Source organism: Microtus pennsylvanicus, chromosome 15, assembly GCF_037038515.1.
Source record: "Microtus pennsylvanicus isolate mMicPen1 chromosome 15, mMicPen1.hap1, whole genome shotgun sequence".
NCBI lineage: Eukaryota > Metazoa > Chordata > Mammalia > Rodentia > Cricetidae > Microtus > Microtus pennsylvanicus.
The window spans coordinates 26503369-26518591 of NC_134593.1; the positions used below are offsets into that span (position 1 = coordinate 26503369).

At 45.7% G+C, this 15223-nt stretch overlaps 1 protein-coding gene and 1 pseudogene across 3 annotated transcripts in view; one reads left to right on the forward strand and one right to left on the reverse strand.

Annotated features, from left to right (window-relative positions):
- Dpysl2 (dihydropyrimidinase like 2) overlaps positions 1-15223 on the reverse strand; it is a 103927-nt gene that overhangs the window by 82057 nt on the left and 6647 nt on the right. The gene's annotated exons all lie outside the window — the stretch shown is intronic.
- Positions 4393-4858, forward strand: LOC142836004 (small ribosomal subunit protein uS19 pseudogene; annotated as a pseudogene).

The window sequence follows — 15223 nt, forward strand, 5'->3', positions numbered from 1 at the left end:
ATGTGTATGCAGGGGTTTTCATCTCTGCTACTTCTATTGGGCTTAATTTCAAATTCCTCTTTGTTCAGACATCATTCCCCCTCCCCCCCATACACACACAGACACTGTTCATGCCCAATCACCTAAAAATTTACTTTTAAAAATACACCACATGTATAATTCAGATGGGGAAATGACTAGGAACATTTACTAGTGCTACACATCCAAATTCATAAAAATGATCTGTGTGTCTCTGTATTGAAACGGAAATCCAAAATATCACATTCTGTTTTGCATAAACAGACGGAAAACGTAGCATGGGGGCCGACGAGATGGGTCAGCAGGTAAAGGCCTTTACCCGATAACCTGAGTTTGACCCCCACAAGCTGACCTCTGACCTCCAGACAGTGCAAGGCCTGTACCCACACACAGATACACATTGCACAATAAACAAACAAACAAATAAATCCTTAAGAGGTAAAAGCTAACTTTTTCTTATTATTGCTTTTTCTTTTTTGACAAAAAGTCTCACAATATAAACCAGGCTGGCCTCAAACAACTCATAATCCTCCTGCCTCAGGCCCCCCAGTGCTGGGGTAGGAGTTTTTTTTTTTTAACTATACTTCAGCTCTTTACCCCAAAACTTAATATATTATACATTTAATCCTCAAAACAACTTCAATATTACAAACTTAATGTTTGTCCCTCAGATTCTTACTTTGTTGAAATTCCTCCCTGTGTGGTGATATTTAGAGAAAGAGAGTCTTTGGTAGGTCATCATTTCATGAGGATGGAGCCCTCATGAATGGAGTAAATGCCTTCATTTAAAAAAGAACATAAAGTTAGCATGTACTCTGTCATGTCAGGATGCTAGAAGCTGACTGCCTGTGGCCAGGAAGAGCACCCTGACGAGAATCCAGTCATGACGACATCTGGTCTCAAGCATCCAGGCTACACAACCATGAGAAATAAATATTCACTATTGAAGTTATGAGTCTGTGGTAACTGGTTCTACCAGCCCAGATGAGGGCATCTCACACACTGTCCTTATCCTAAGTAATAGGGGGAGAGTTGCTCACAGAAACAGTGCTCTATAATATTTCAACACCGACAAGGTCACACGGTATCTTGGTCACTGCTCTATTGCTATGAAGGGACACTACAGCCAAGCCAATTCTTATAAAAGAAAGCATTTAACTGGGGGCTCGCTTACAGTCTCAGTAAGGAGGCTTAGTTCACTGTCCTCATGATGGGGAGCACAGTGCATACGGGGTGTTGGAGCAGTAGCTGAGAGTCACATCCTGATCAGCAGGCAGCAGGCAGAGAGAGACACTGGGCTTGACCAGGGCTCTTGAAACCTCCAAGCCCATCCCCACAGTGACACACTTCCTCCAACAAAACCACACCTACTCCAACAAGGCTGTACCTGCTACTCCTTCTAATCCCTTCAAACAGTGCTTCTCCCTGGTGACTAAGCATTCAGATAGATGAACCAATGGATGCCATTCTTATTCAAACCTCCACGCGCTCAGCAACACGGTTCTCAGACTACTCTGTCATGCAGTGTTACAACTGTGCACATCAACGCGATGTTACTGTGCAGCCCTGAAGGAAGGAACGGACTACTGACACAGGCTGTACAGGTTGCCCTGGGCACAGGGAGAGAAGCTCATCTCCAAAGGCTGAATCATGGCTTTTTTCCCATATGAATAAAATCTCCATAGTGGCAGAGATGGAATTACTAACTGGTAGAGGCACTAATGGAGGAAAGAGGGACTTTCTGATGGGTCTTTTGGTCAGGGTGGGGGTGATGAAAATGCTTAATAAATATTTGATCGTGGTGCACAGCCTATGAAAACAGTAAAAGCGACTGAGCCGCACACATTAAAGAGGAGAGTTTTATATCCAAAAGACTCCATACCTGATACTTGCACATCTCTGTGTTCATTGCTGCTCTGTGACAGCAAGGAAATGGAAAATGCCTAGGTGCCTGTCAGCTGGTGGATGGCTACTGAAAATATATTCACACACACACACACACAATGAAACTGTCGTCCACTGTAAAGAAGATAAAGTTAGGAAATTTAGAGGAAAATGGATAGATTTGGAAAGCGTAATTTTAAGTGAGGTGACCTAACACCCCCAAAAAAGATAAAACCACATCATATGCAATTCCTAGTCCCTAAGGCACAATAGTGTGTAAATGCAGGTAAAGCCTAAGAAAGCTAGGAAGGAAACGAAGAGAAGAGAATAGCTGGAAATAAGAAGAATGTGGGGTGGAAAAGAACATGGGAGACATGAAAGACATAGGGTGGGGAGGACATGAGGCGGGTGTGGGAGAACAGGGCTCAGGGTGTAGGGAGGATGACCACTAAGATGCACTTTGTTTGAAAATATCATAATCATAACTAAGACCTTGTGTGCTAATTTACATTTTTAAAAGAAAGACCAGGCGTGGTGGTGCATGCCTTTAATTGAAGCACCCAAGAGGAAGAGCAGGTGATCTCTGTGAGTTTGAGGCCAGCATGGTTTACATAGAGAGAGTTCTAGGATAGCTACAACGGCTTAGAGAGATCCTATCTCAATAGACAGATGGATTAGATAGACAGACAGACAGATAGATGATAGACAGACATATTTTAAGAGGAAAAATTATATATTCAAGGAATAAGCATGTATTTTTTAAACACTCTAGAATGTTTTTTAATTATTTATTTATTATGTATACAATGTTCTGTCTGTGTGTGCCTGCAGGCCAGAAGAGGGCACCAGATCTCATTACAGATGGTTGTGAGCCACCATGTGGTTGCTGGGAATTTAACTCAGGACCTTTGGAAGCGCTGGCAATGCTCTTAACCACTGAGCCATCTCTCCAGCCCCCTCTAGAATATTTTTAAGGTATGTGGATTGTATCTCAATTAAAACAGGCTTTTACCAAAACTCAGCTGTGTCCAGAAGTTATTTTGCCCCAACTTGCCCTTGGAGAAGACCCTACCCTCCTCCTCCTCTATATATAAATGGCACCAAAAAGATGCAATAACCTGAGAGTTCTGCCCGAAAACTCAAAATCCATGCCTTCTTCATCCTCAAAGCCACGCCTGCCTCAGCACCGAAAGCCAGAATCCTCCTTGTCAGGGAGCTATATCCCCATCTCCCTTGTCCTGACCACCTCTGGGACCTCTCCTTACTATGCAATGTGACCAGGAGCGGTCCTCACTATAAAATGAGCCAGAGATCCCATCTGTCCCACAACAGAGGAATATATGAATGCATGGGGCCTTCCCTAATGACCCTCCTGCCTTCCTTGAGTGGCCCTGAAAACCCTGACCTGCCCCTACTCTCCCTCCTGACTCCTCCCACCTCACAGTCCATGACAGTTTCCTCCACCCATGCTGCTCTGTGGAGACAGTCAAGCTAAGACCCACATGGAGTGGCCAGTGGGGGGTGGGGGTGTGGCTTTTGCGGTCTCCTCGTCCTTCATCTTCTTCTGCCTTGGATGCTGTCAGCCATCCTTCACCTCCATGCTCCTCCAACCATAGAGTCACTCTCTGTGCGTTGGCCATTCTCCTGCATGTCTTCAGGATGGTCTCCCATACTCCAACTAAGGATGGTGCATTCCCCCCACAGTCCCACTAACGCTATTCAGCCAGCCCATGCTATCTCTGGGCAGTCTTTTCTGTCCAGGACTTCTAGTAACCCCTCCATACCAATAACACCCCATCTCCATTTTGGTTTCCTGATGGCTTCTGAGATTATCTCCTGCAGGTTTTGGCAGATCAGAAGGCAGTTCCTATGCTGCCTGGGGGAGTCGCATCTCTAAGCCCTTGAGCTCCTTCCCACTACGCTGGACCAGCCCTATGTTCTCTCTCAGGCCCCATCACTTGCTTCCACAGCTCCCTCTGCCTTTTCCTTTTGGCTTCCTGTCCCTGTTGTGGCCTGAATGTGTCTCCCAAAGTTAATGAGAATTAACCCCACCGCAGCAGGACTGGGAGGCGGGGTGTGGTTGGTTCACGAGAGCCTCTTGTTCATAAATGGGCTGATATCACTGTGATGGTTAATTCTTTGGGTTGTCAGTCAGGGCTAACTATACAGAGGTCACTGCCACTTTGCCATTCTGCGGGAACACAGCAGAAGTGCCCTGAGCAGATGCCAACACCTTCCAACTTCCAACTTCTCTAGCTAGGAGAAAGGAGGTGTCTCTTTATAAACTCCTCAAGTCAGACGTGTTAGCACATGCCTGTGGTCCTAGCGCTTGGGAGGTGGGGGAGAAGAGCTCAGAAGCCCGATGCAGACCTCTGGTACACAGTGAATCCAAGGACGGCCTCAGCTAACTAAACAACTAACTAACCAAACAAACAAGCCAGCAAACAGATAAATTAAAAACATGCCCAACAACTTTTCCGAGTAGCCGCCAAGATGGCCGAAGTGGAGCAGAAGAAGAAGCGGACCTCCCACAAGTTCACCTACCGCGGCGTGGACCTGGACTAGCTGTTGGACATGTCCTATGAGCAGCTGATGCAGCTCTACAGCGCCCGGCAGAGGCGATGCCTCAACTGCAGCCTGCGGCGGAAGCAGCACTCGCTGCTCAAGCGCCTGAGAAAGGCCAAGAAGCAGGCGCCGCCCATGGAGAAGCCCAAGGTGGTGAAGACCCTCCTACGGGACGGGACGTGATCATCCTGCCAGAGATGGTGGGGAGCATGGTGGGCGTGTACGACGGCAAGGCCTCTAACCGGGTGGAGATCAAGCCGGAGATGATTGGCCACTACCTGGGTGAGTTCTCCATTACCTACAAGCCTGTGAAGCACGGCCGGCCTGGCATGGGTGCCACCCACTCCTCACGCTTCATCCCCCTCAAGTAGCTGTGGCCAATAAAGACTCATGTTCAGTCAAAAAAAATGCCCAACAGCCTCAGCTATTTAGTTATAACGACACGCAGCCTGACATGGGCCTGGAAGCTGGTTCTGACAGCCCCTTTACTTGCGCTCAGCCTTGGCATTTTAATCTTGGTGCTCAGAAAACTTCTTTTTCTTCATTTCTTGACAGACACATTGAATTTGATATTTGACTGCTCTCAATCTGGAGCTATCTTTGGCTTTAAAGTCACCTTCCCTCACTCAAAGCCAGTATGTGACTACCACATAAATGTCCCCCAGGTACCTCACACTCAGAATGCTTATAGCAAAGTCATCTCTCTCTTCCGGCCACCCCTCCTCATCCTGCTCCCTGAGGCTGGGAATCTCACTTTATCCAAAGGAGGAGCAGAGAGGCGGCCACACCCACTCTCTCACAGCCTTCCCCACCAGGCTCTCCCACCAGCTCCCGCTTTGGGAGCCCACTCCCTTCCTCCCACAGGCCCTGGTCATTGCCATCTCGTGTATGACTTGTCACAGAACCTCCTGCGAGTCTTCGCTTCCACCATTGTCCACAGGGGTCCTTTGAGAATCTCGGGTCTACCACACCACTCTCCTGCACTGAGTCTCCACCTCCAAAAGCGTCAGTGCCAGCATTTCAGGATGGCAGACAAAACCCTGCTGAGACCATGCCATTCCTACAGCCATTCCCCTTGACTCGGTACAGCAGACATACAGCCCGTCTGAGCTCACGCATTCTAAATAACCCTTCATTGATAATTGTCTTCTGCCTAGAACTCCTCTCTGGAGCCTCCTAGCCAACTCCTCCAAGTCTTCATACAATGTAGACCTTCTGGACCGGGGAGCCTCCCAGACCACACCCATTCCCTCTGGTAGTTCTATTGTGGGTGTTTTGAGAACCCTCTGATCTCTTGTCTATGGTGGCTATATCTGTCTCTAGACGCCTACAAGCTCTGCCTCAATGGTAGGAGCTTGTAGCCATTTTTGTTTCTTTTTCTTCTCTTTTTTTGTTTGTTTTATTTTTCTTTGTTTTTCAAGACAAGATTTCTCTGTGTAGCCCTGACAGTCCTGGAACTTGCTTTGTATGTAGAACAGGCTAGCCTCAAACTCTTAGAGATCCACCTGCCAAGTACTGATATCAAAGTGTGCACCACCACTGCCCAGCTTATTTTTGTTTTTCAAATAGGGTTTTAATTATTATTTAAATAATTCAATTTATTATTGGGCTTATTATTTATTTTAATTGATTTACTCTTCTTGTTAGGGCTATGATTATTTTTAATAAATTAAAAAGAATGCTTTCTTAGTTCCCAGCCTTACTTTCTAACCTAAAATGTGGATACAAGTCCACACAGACAAGCCCTCAGCAATTTCTAAAGACATAAAAACCCCTGAGACCTGAAGGTATGAAAGGCTAGCAGGCAAGGCAACAGAAGAGATGGAGCTGGCAGGGGACCAAGTATATAGCTTGGTGGAAACCAGAACATGTCTCTCTCTTTCACGTGTTTTTAAAGATTTATTTATGATGTGCACAGGGTTCTGCCTCTGGTTGTGAGTCACCATGTTGTTGCTAGGGTCTGAACTCAGTACCTCTGGAGGAGCAGCCAGAGTTCTTAACCTCTGAGCCATTTCTCCAGCCTGGAACATGTCTCTTAAAGGTATAAAATGGGTGACGATGAACCTGCACACTGGTCCCTGTGTTCTCCTCTTCTTCACACAGACTAGAACTGCTGGCTCCAAACTTGCAGGCACCAAACTCAAAACTCTACCCATCCAATCACCTTGCATCACCTCAATAAGCACCCTAAACTATCCCAGGCCTCTGTCTCCCTCTGCGAAACCACACCCAGCACCTGCTGGTTGGAGCTAAGTGATGGATGAGCCAAGCCACCATAGCAGCTCCTGCTGCTGTCACCATCCAGAATGAGTCAAGCCACCATAGACCATCCAAAGTTTGCTAACTCAGAAACTCTCTTGGACATGTGTCCTCATCCCACTCCAGATGACGCTCCCTAACCTCTATGGGGTGGTGGGCCACCCTTCTCTCTGTCCAGTCTCCAGCTATGAGAAACTTCCTATCTCAGGCATTTTCTCAAAATACCCCTTGATGACATAAGTCACAAAACAATCCCATACCAGTTTAGTATTATGGATAATAAAAGGGTTTTTATTTAAGGGGAAAACTTACAGATCACTGTCCTAGACAACAATCCTCTGAATGAACAGGACTAGAGTCTAGCAGCTAGAAGCAGAAGCTGCATTTTCTGTACAGTATAAAAGACCATGCCCAAGTGGGCTGGTATCTTAAAGGCTATTGGCTGAAGGAGCAGAATGTGCTCCCACAGCAACGCCCCAAAGAAAACCCACCATTGCTACTGTTAAGTCGTAGTGATGTTTCTTTGTTTCCCAGCCCCATGACAGAGGGGGTCTGTCTATGAGAGCATTTCCACAAAGGTTTAGCTGGGAAAGTGATGTTTCTTTGTTTCCCAGCCCCATGACAGAGGGGGTCTGTCTATGAGGGCATTTCCACAAAGGCTTAGCTGGGGAAAGGAAGGCCCATCCTGAATGTGAGTGCTGTTTTCCATGCACTGGGATCCCTGACTGAGTAAAAGGGAGATTCTTTTTGCTTACTGACTGTGGATACAATGTGACCAGTTACCACAAGCTCCTGCTGCCGAGCCTGCCCCACCAGGACGGACTGTGCTCTCGAAACTGTGAGCCAAAACAAGCCTTTCCTTCCTTAAATTGCTCTATCAGGGATTTTTGTCACCACAAAGAGAAAATGAACCGATACAGCATGGTCACACAATGCTAGGCTATCCAATGTGACAACAGTGGGAGTACTGTGACTTTGACAAGTTAGGGCAGAGACACAAGCCACGTCGGAGTAGGCTGAAGAGTGAGCCGTGGTATCCAAAATACATACACAACACTTACAGAGCAACAGTAAAAAGACAAGCATCCTCCCCACAGAAAGGTAGGAACAGATTATAAATACTCAGTTCACAAGAGAAAGGCTGTGAATAACCAGGCACCATATGAAAAGATGCTCAATTTCCAAGCAGCAGGGAAAAGACAAAAAAAAAAATATGAAAGATCCTGGAGCCATGGTTCAGCAGCCAAAAGTGCTTACTGCTCTATCAAAGGATCTGAATTCAGATCCCAGCACTCCCATCTCACAAACACTTATAATCCAGCTCTGAGGGATCTCTGTACACACACACATACACACACACACACACATACACACACACACATGCACGCATATACGCATGCACACACTAAATGCACCACTAAAATAAGTCATTTTTTTTAAAGAAAAAGAGCCAGGCATTGTAGGTCATTTATAGCTGATGTGAGGTAGATGGGACGCTCTGTGCAGGTTCTACGCAAGTACATCATTTATATAAGGGACTTGCACATTTGTGGTTTTTACCATTGATTTTACATCCTAACTAACCCAAAACCATCCAGAAACCAGCAATAGGGGGAGAAAATATATATAAAAAAGCAATGTATAGTGGTACATATGAATGACAATGTCATGATGGGACCCACTAGTTAAAGACTGAGTTTAAAAAGTTGGGGTGAGAGTGCCCAGAAACTTATTTGGCCTGTATGCTGGTTAGATTATGTCAACTTGACACAAACTATAGTCGTCTTAGAGGAGGAAATCTCAAATGAGAAAATGTCTCCATAATACTGGGCTCTGGGCCAGCCTGTAGAGCATTTTCTTAACTAGTGATTGATAGGGGAGGACCCAGACCATTATGGGTGGTGCTATCCCTGGACAGGTGGTCCTGGGTCCTTTAAGAAAGCAGGCTGAGCAAACCATGTGGAGAAAGCTAGTAAGCAGATCCCCAATGCGGCTCTGCACCAGCTCCTGCCTCCAGGTTCTTACCCTGTCCTCCTTCAGTGACGGACCACAGTGTGGAAGTGTAAGCCCCATACCCTTTCCTCCACAGCTTGCTTTTTTTTATGGTGATTCATTACAGCACTAGAAACCCTAAGACAGCCTAGGAAGCTTTATTTCCATATTGCTCTGGAAGGTTCTAAACCTGAATAATTCCATTCAGTGAATGATGATTAAATGCTCCATGATCACACAGACTATACCCAATTGGGATGCAACTAAAAAATATCACTAAGCAACTAGAGGTTATTGTAAGAATTGTTATTGTAAGTTATTGCTATTATAAAGATACCGTTGCTGGTGTGCCGCAATTGATCCTCAGTGGTGGCGGCTGTGCATTGCTGGTGGAGGTCTCTGCTGGTGGACAAGCCCAAGGTCAGGAGGAAAAGCAGATCCTGCCTGAAAATCTCATTTGGGCCTTGAAGGAAGATGGGTCAGGAGATGAGGAAGGGTGGATAGGGATGGACTGTGACTTACAGCGAAAGACAAAGCACTGTTCTAAAACAGAAACCAGAGAATAGAATCCATGGCACCCATCCTGGTTCTAACACTGCGCTGAGATGAAAACTACAAGCCAGGCATGGTGATGTGCATGGGAAGTGGAAGCAGTAAGATCAGGAGTTCAGGATCATCTTCAACTATCATAGCTGGTTCGAGGCCAGCTTGGGTTGTTTGAGACCTTGGAGGCAGAGTGTGGGAGTAAAAGAGAACGGGAACCCCTCTGCAAAGGGAATGGTGCCAGCCAATGGACTGGATCTTCTAACATCAATGAACAGTCAAGACGCTCCCCCCCAGACACACAGCCATGCTAACAAGCCAGCCTCATCTAAATGATTCCCCATGAGGGCTCTCTTCCCCAGAGATTCTAGGTGGTGGTACATTCATGTTCTACTTCAAACATCACCTCTATCAGTCATCTAAGGTCATCATCTTGTCATGTGGCTTCCAAAATAAAAATTGACTTTAAAACTTCCCTGTACCAAAGAACATAATCAATACAGTGAAGAAGAAAGCTATAAAAGGGTGGAAATATTTGTAAGTCATGTGTCTGTGCTTACTAACAGTACATGGACACATACTATAACACAGTAATTGTTCCATACAACTCAAAAGAGCAGTCAAGGGTGTGAACAGATACTTCTCTAGAGAACACATACAAAGGGCCAGGAAGTAGGAACATAACGATCCCACCAGGCACGTCATTAGGGAAATGCAGATCAAACCCACAATGAGATACCACTTCACACCCACTAGGACAGCAACTATCAAAACACAAGCAAAAACAGCAAGGTATATGGGTACATATCTGTACTCCCTCCTGCTTGGGAGGCAGAGGGGGGAGATCCATTTGGGCCCAAGTGTTTGGGGACAGAGTTTACAACACAGTGAGACTTCACTTCAAATGAGGAGGACGAAGAGGTGGAGCAGGAGGAGGAAGAGATGGGAGGAAAGAGAAGAGGGAGGGAGGGAGAGAGGGAGGGAGAAAGGGAAGGAGGGAGGGAGGGAGGGAGGGAGGGAGGGAGGGAGGGAGGGAAGGGGAAGATTTTAGAAGGTACAAGAAGTGGGAAAATAGGAGCCTTTTGCTCTGCTGATAAAACAGCATACCTGCTGTGGAAACCATTGTGTGGTCTCTCAAAAAAACTGAAAACGGGCTAATTAGATGGTTTACTAGTTAAGAGCATGTACTACTCTCACAGAGAACCTAAATTCTATCCCTAGCACTGACATTGAGTGACTCCACCTGAAACTCAAGCTCTCGGGGGATTCTTTGCCTCCGCTCTCTTCGAGCAACGCACTCGTACACACACACACACACACACACACACACACACACACACACATACAGATATACACATAAAAAGCAAAGGCCTGGAGATGGTTCAGCCATTCAGAGCATTGACTGCTCTTCCAAAGGAAGTCTTGGGTTCCATCCCCAGCTGCATACATTGAATGCGGTGGCACATGTCCATGATTTTAGAACGCAGGATGCAGCGGCAGGAAGATCCCAAAATTCAAGGTCATCTTTGGCTACATAGTGAGTTCAAAGCTCGCTATGGACTATACGAGACCCTGTCTTATAAGAAATAAAAAATTAAGGTAAAGCAGTGTTATCAATGCAGCAACTCCACCTCCGGGTAGATACTCAGAAGAACTGAAATCAGGAGCTCAAGGAGGCATTTTCGATACCACATTCATAACAATTCAGCATGTCCACAGGTGAATGAGTGGACAAAGAGAATGTGGTTAGAGGCTGGGGTGTAGCTCTGTGGAAGGGCCTGGCTTTGATCCCAGCAGCTGAGAAAAAGCACCGTATTTTAGCAATGAAATAGCATCAGCCAAAAGAAGGCAGTTCTGCCCATACTGTAACACGGCTGCTCCCTGAAATTGTCGTGGTGAATGAAAGCAGCCGGTCATCACAGGAAAGTAACAGTGCAGATAGGACACGCCTACAGTGCTGAGATTTTAGAGACCAGAACTAGGGCTGCTAAGTCCTGGGGGGGTCAGGGTTGTGCAGGAGAATGGTAGCGTGGTGAGGACAAAGCTTCAGATCTGCTGGCTGCGAAGAATTCGGATGAACGAGCAAACATATGATTACACTTATCTCTGAACTGCACACCTGCATCATCAAGATGGTGAAGTTTGTGTTATTTGTGTTTTGCTCCAACAGGAAAAAAAAATCAATGAATGCAGTTCTCCAAATTTCATAGTTTTAAATTCCACTTGTTGGTCAGTGCCACCCCTGGCATTCCAAAGCTGTTTGCTTGGAAAGCAGGTTTTCCATATTCTTAAGAAGCAGTTTATATACACACATTAAAAATTTGATTCTATTAAATCTATTGTGTATATTAAATATTTTCATAATTATATAATTAGATATGCATATATGCATGAAAAATGGATGAGTCTTTTTTATATGAGCAGGATCAGAAAATGGAAGGCTCATTATTCAGAACAAAAAACTCTGGGGGCCACCCAGCTAGCTATTGTAAATGAATTTCAAGGCTCCCTGGGGACTTGGTAATATGACTATAATCACAGGAGGGGCGCCCTAAGCTCCGGGATAGACTTCAGACCGTTCTGTAGTCCTAAGCACAGTGAGGAATGATGCAGCAATAACAGAAGCAGAAAAGGAGAGATAATTTGAACTTAATTAAAATTAGAAACTTTGTTCCTCCAAGAATACTATTTTAAAAACATAAAAACAAACAAACAAAAAATGGGGCTGGAGAGATGGCTCAGAGGTTAATATGGCTCAGCAAATGAACTTATTATATTCAACATCCTATTTGAACACCAGCTGCTCTTCCAGAGGACCGAGGTTTGGTTCCCAGCAACCATGAGGGCAGCTTATAACTAGCAGTTATAATGCTAGTTCCAGGAGATCTGGCATCCTCTCCTGCGCTCTGAGGTCACTGGCACACGTGATGCACACACAGAGAGGCACAGACACACCACACGTGATGCACGCATACAGAGAGACGTAGATACACACATGCTCATAAAGAAAAAGAAAAAGAAAAGAAATCTTTGAAAAAGTTAGAAATAACCCAAAAAGGGAGAAAATATTATCAGAAAACATCTACCAGAGCTGAAAGGACAGCTGAGGGATAGAGAGATTGGCTGTCATGCAAAGTCCTAGGCTTGATACCCAGAACTAGCAATAAACCATCGTTATCTATGCAATAAAGAGGCAGAATCAGTGATATATAAAGAATTCTTATCATTCTACAACAAGACAAGGAAACAAACTTAAAAACAGACAGATTTTTAGACACTCATCAATACCCAGCAAGCACTGCGGTATGTTACTAGGAGTGGGAATAAAGCCACCAAGAGAGCCCACAAACTCACAGAAAGAGAGATAATCAGTCTTGGAAAGACTGTGCAGAAGTGGAGACCCTCACATTCCACAGGACAGAAAATGTAAAGGAGTGTGGTTGGTCCTAAAATGGCAGAACCTAGAATTACCACAGAGCCCAGGAACTCCACTTCTAGGTGAAATCCAAGAAAATGGAGAAAATGGTTCTACCTTGAGATGACTCCAAATTGCCAAAAGGTGGAAATGTTCCCGGTGCCCATTAAGGGACAAATGGAAAAGCATACAAAATGAGGCATTTTACTCAGCCAGTAAAAGGAAGAAAGTGCCCCGCCATACACACACACACTCACACACACACACACACTACAGTGTGAATCTCAACAATACACACTCGTTAAGATAAGGAAGAAACAAACGGCCACATATCTTTTGACTCTGTGGACAAGAAGTGTTCAGAAAAGGCAAATCCACACAGACATAAACACAGATGCATGGTTGGCAGAGGGTCTTACAGAAGTGTCTACTTACTGGGCACAGGTTTAGTCCAAACACGAAAGTGTTTGGAATTAGGCAGATATGGTGGCATGCATCAAATTGTAAAAATGCAACTTTTATGCTATAAAAAAAAAATCTAGGAGCAGGGTGGCTTTCCTTTCTGATCCTTCAGTGAACATGAAGAAGGAAGCCTTGAGGGATAGGCTCACTCAGTGGCAGCTCAAAATCATACAGCTGCCCAGGTCACACAGCCCTGAGGTGGCAGAGCCAGGTTAGCCATGGTCTTCCTGTCTCCTTCCGCAGCCTTCTCGCTACCAGACAGTTCTCCAGGAATCCCAGCCCACGTATGCCATGTGTTTGTTCAAAAGCACACCCAGAAGCACCTTCAAGGCAAAGTCCTCTACTCAAGGCCAGACTTTGGCTCTTCAGGGCCAGGTTCTCTCCCTCAACTGAGAGGCTCTGACCCATGTAAGGAGCCACCCGTGTGGGGTTTGGGGCCTAGGCCACCAAGCTTCTTCCTGCAAACAGTTTAAGTGTCTGGCAGCCACCTGTCACCTGACACTGCTTTTACAACACCTCCCTCCCTGCTCACATGACTGTCGAGGATTCCATGCAGGTGTCCCCTCAACTAGACATAGGTTAAAAATCCTAATCCCCAAGACTGCATCACAAGGTGAGACTTCTGGAAGACCCGAAATCGTAAAGGGGGAACTGCGTGGTGAGATGAGTGTCCTCGTGACAGACAGAGAGCCTGCTCCCTCCACCACATGAGGAGTATGAAGTCGCTCTCCCTCCCCAGATAAGGGCTGTGAGAGCAAAAGCCTGGAGTTCCAGCAGCCTAGTCTACAGTCATCTGTCCCAGCTGCCTTAGACATTGACTGACAGTGATCGGAAAAGGTACACTGTCTTCACAGAGCTCTCATCTTAGGAAGGACATCGTCCAGGCTGTTCAGACTTGGCCTGTGTCCCGGTGGTAACTGGAGATGCTTCTTGTGTTTAAAAATCAATGGACAGAATTTCATTCGTTTGGGGCACATTCGTAAAGACTAATCAATGGTCCATTTGATGGATGACATTGAAGAATGCATAGTAACAAATACGTGTCACTCAGAGCACGCTTGCAATCACTATTCTTTCAGAGATGGGTAAGAAATGGTGAATATGAAAAGTAACTCAGAGCCACGCATGATGGTATACAGTCTTACTCCTCGTACTTAGGAAGCAGAGGCAGGAGGATTGCCAGAAGTTCAAAAGTAGCCTAGTCTATGCCCCCAGGCCAGCCAGAGCTACAGAATGAGACCCTGTCTCAAATAAGTGGGGGCAGGGAGCCATTCAGTACATCTTAGTGATTAAGAAGTTCTCAGCTGCCTAGTTCTGGGTTCAAATCCCACCCTTGACTCTTCGTTAGAACGTTGCCTTTAACTTCCTTAGCAAGGTAAGGGTCACAGTAGCATACATTTCATAAAATCAACATCGGATTAATAAAATAGAGCACACAAACATTGCTGCCAGGCCTGCCCCATAAAGCTATGGTGTTCAGTGGGATGGAAGTTACTTGACAGTAAAAGTGAATCACACACCTTGAAGTTCACAACACAACATGGCCTGGAGCTGCAGAACAAGTTGGAAGAAACACAGGGCGCATTAGGACAGCTCCATTCAAAGCCAGGTCCATGCGCCTCCCAGACTAACAAGGCCTCTGCAGTCAGGTCAGTAAACAGATCTCCACAGCCTTGGTTTCAGGAAGGTGACGGCACGTCTGTCAAAAGAAAGGTTTCCAAGCGAGGCGGCTGCACGACCTGCGACGGAGACTCTAGCGTGGAAAGTCGCAGCTGAGTGTCAGGATGTTTTTTTTAAGTCATGGGTGGAGTTTTTGGTCTATTTGGGTTTGCTTGCTTGCTTGTTAGCTTTTCTTTAGAAGGTTATACATTTCCCTATTCGGAGCACATTCCTAGTTGGACATATGACAATATCATGAGTCGTAGAGATAGGGTCTCTTTTTAAATTACATTCATTTATTGTGCATATGAACAGATGTGTGAGCCTTGGCAAATATGGAAGGCAGAGGACAACTTGCAGGAGCTGCTTCTCTCTCCCACCACGTGGATTCTAGGGATTGAACTGAGGCGGCCGGGTTTGACAGCA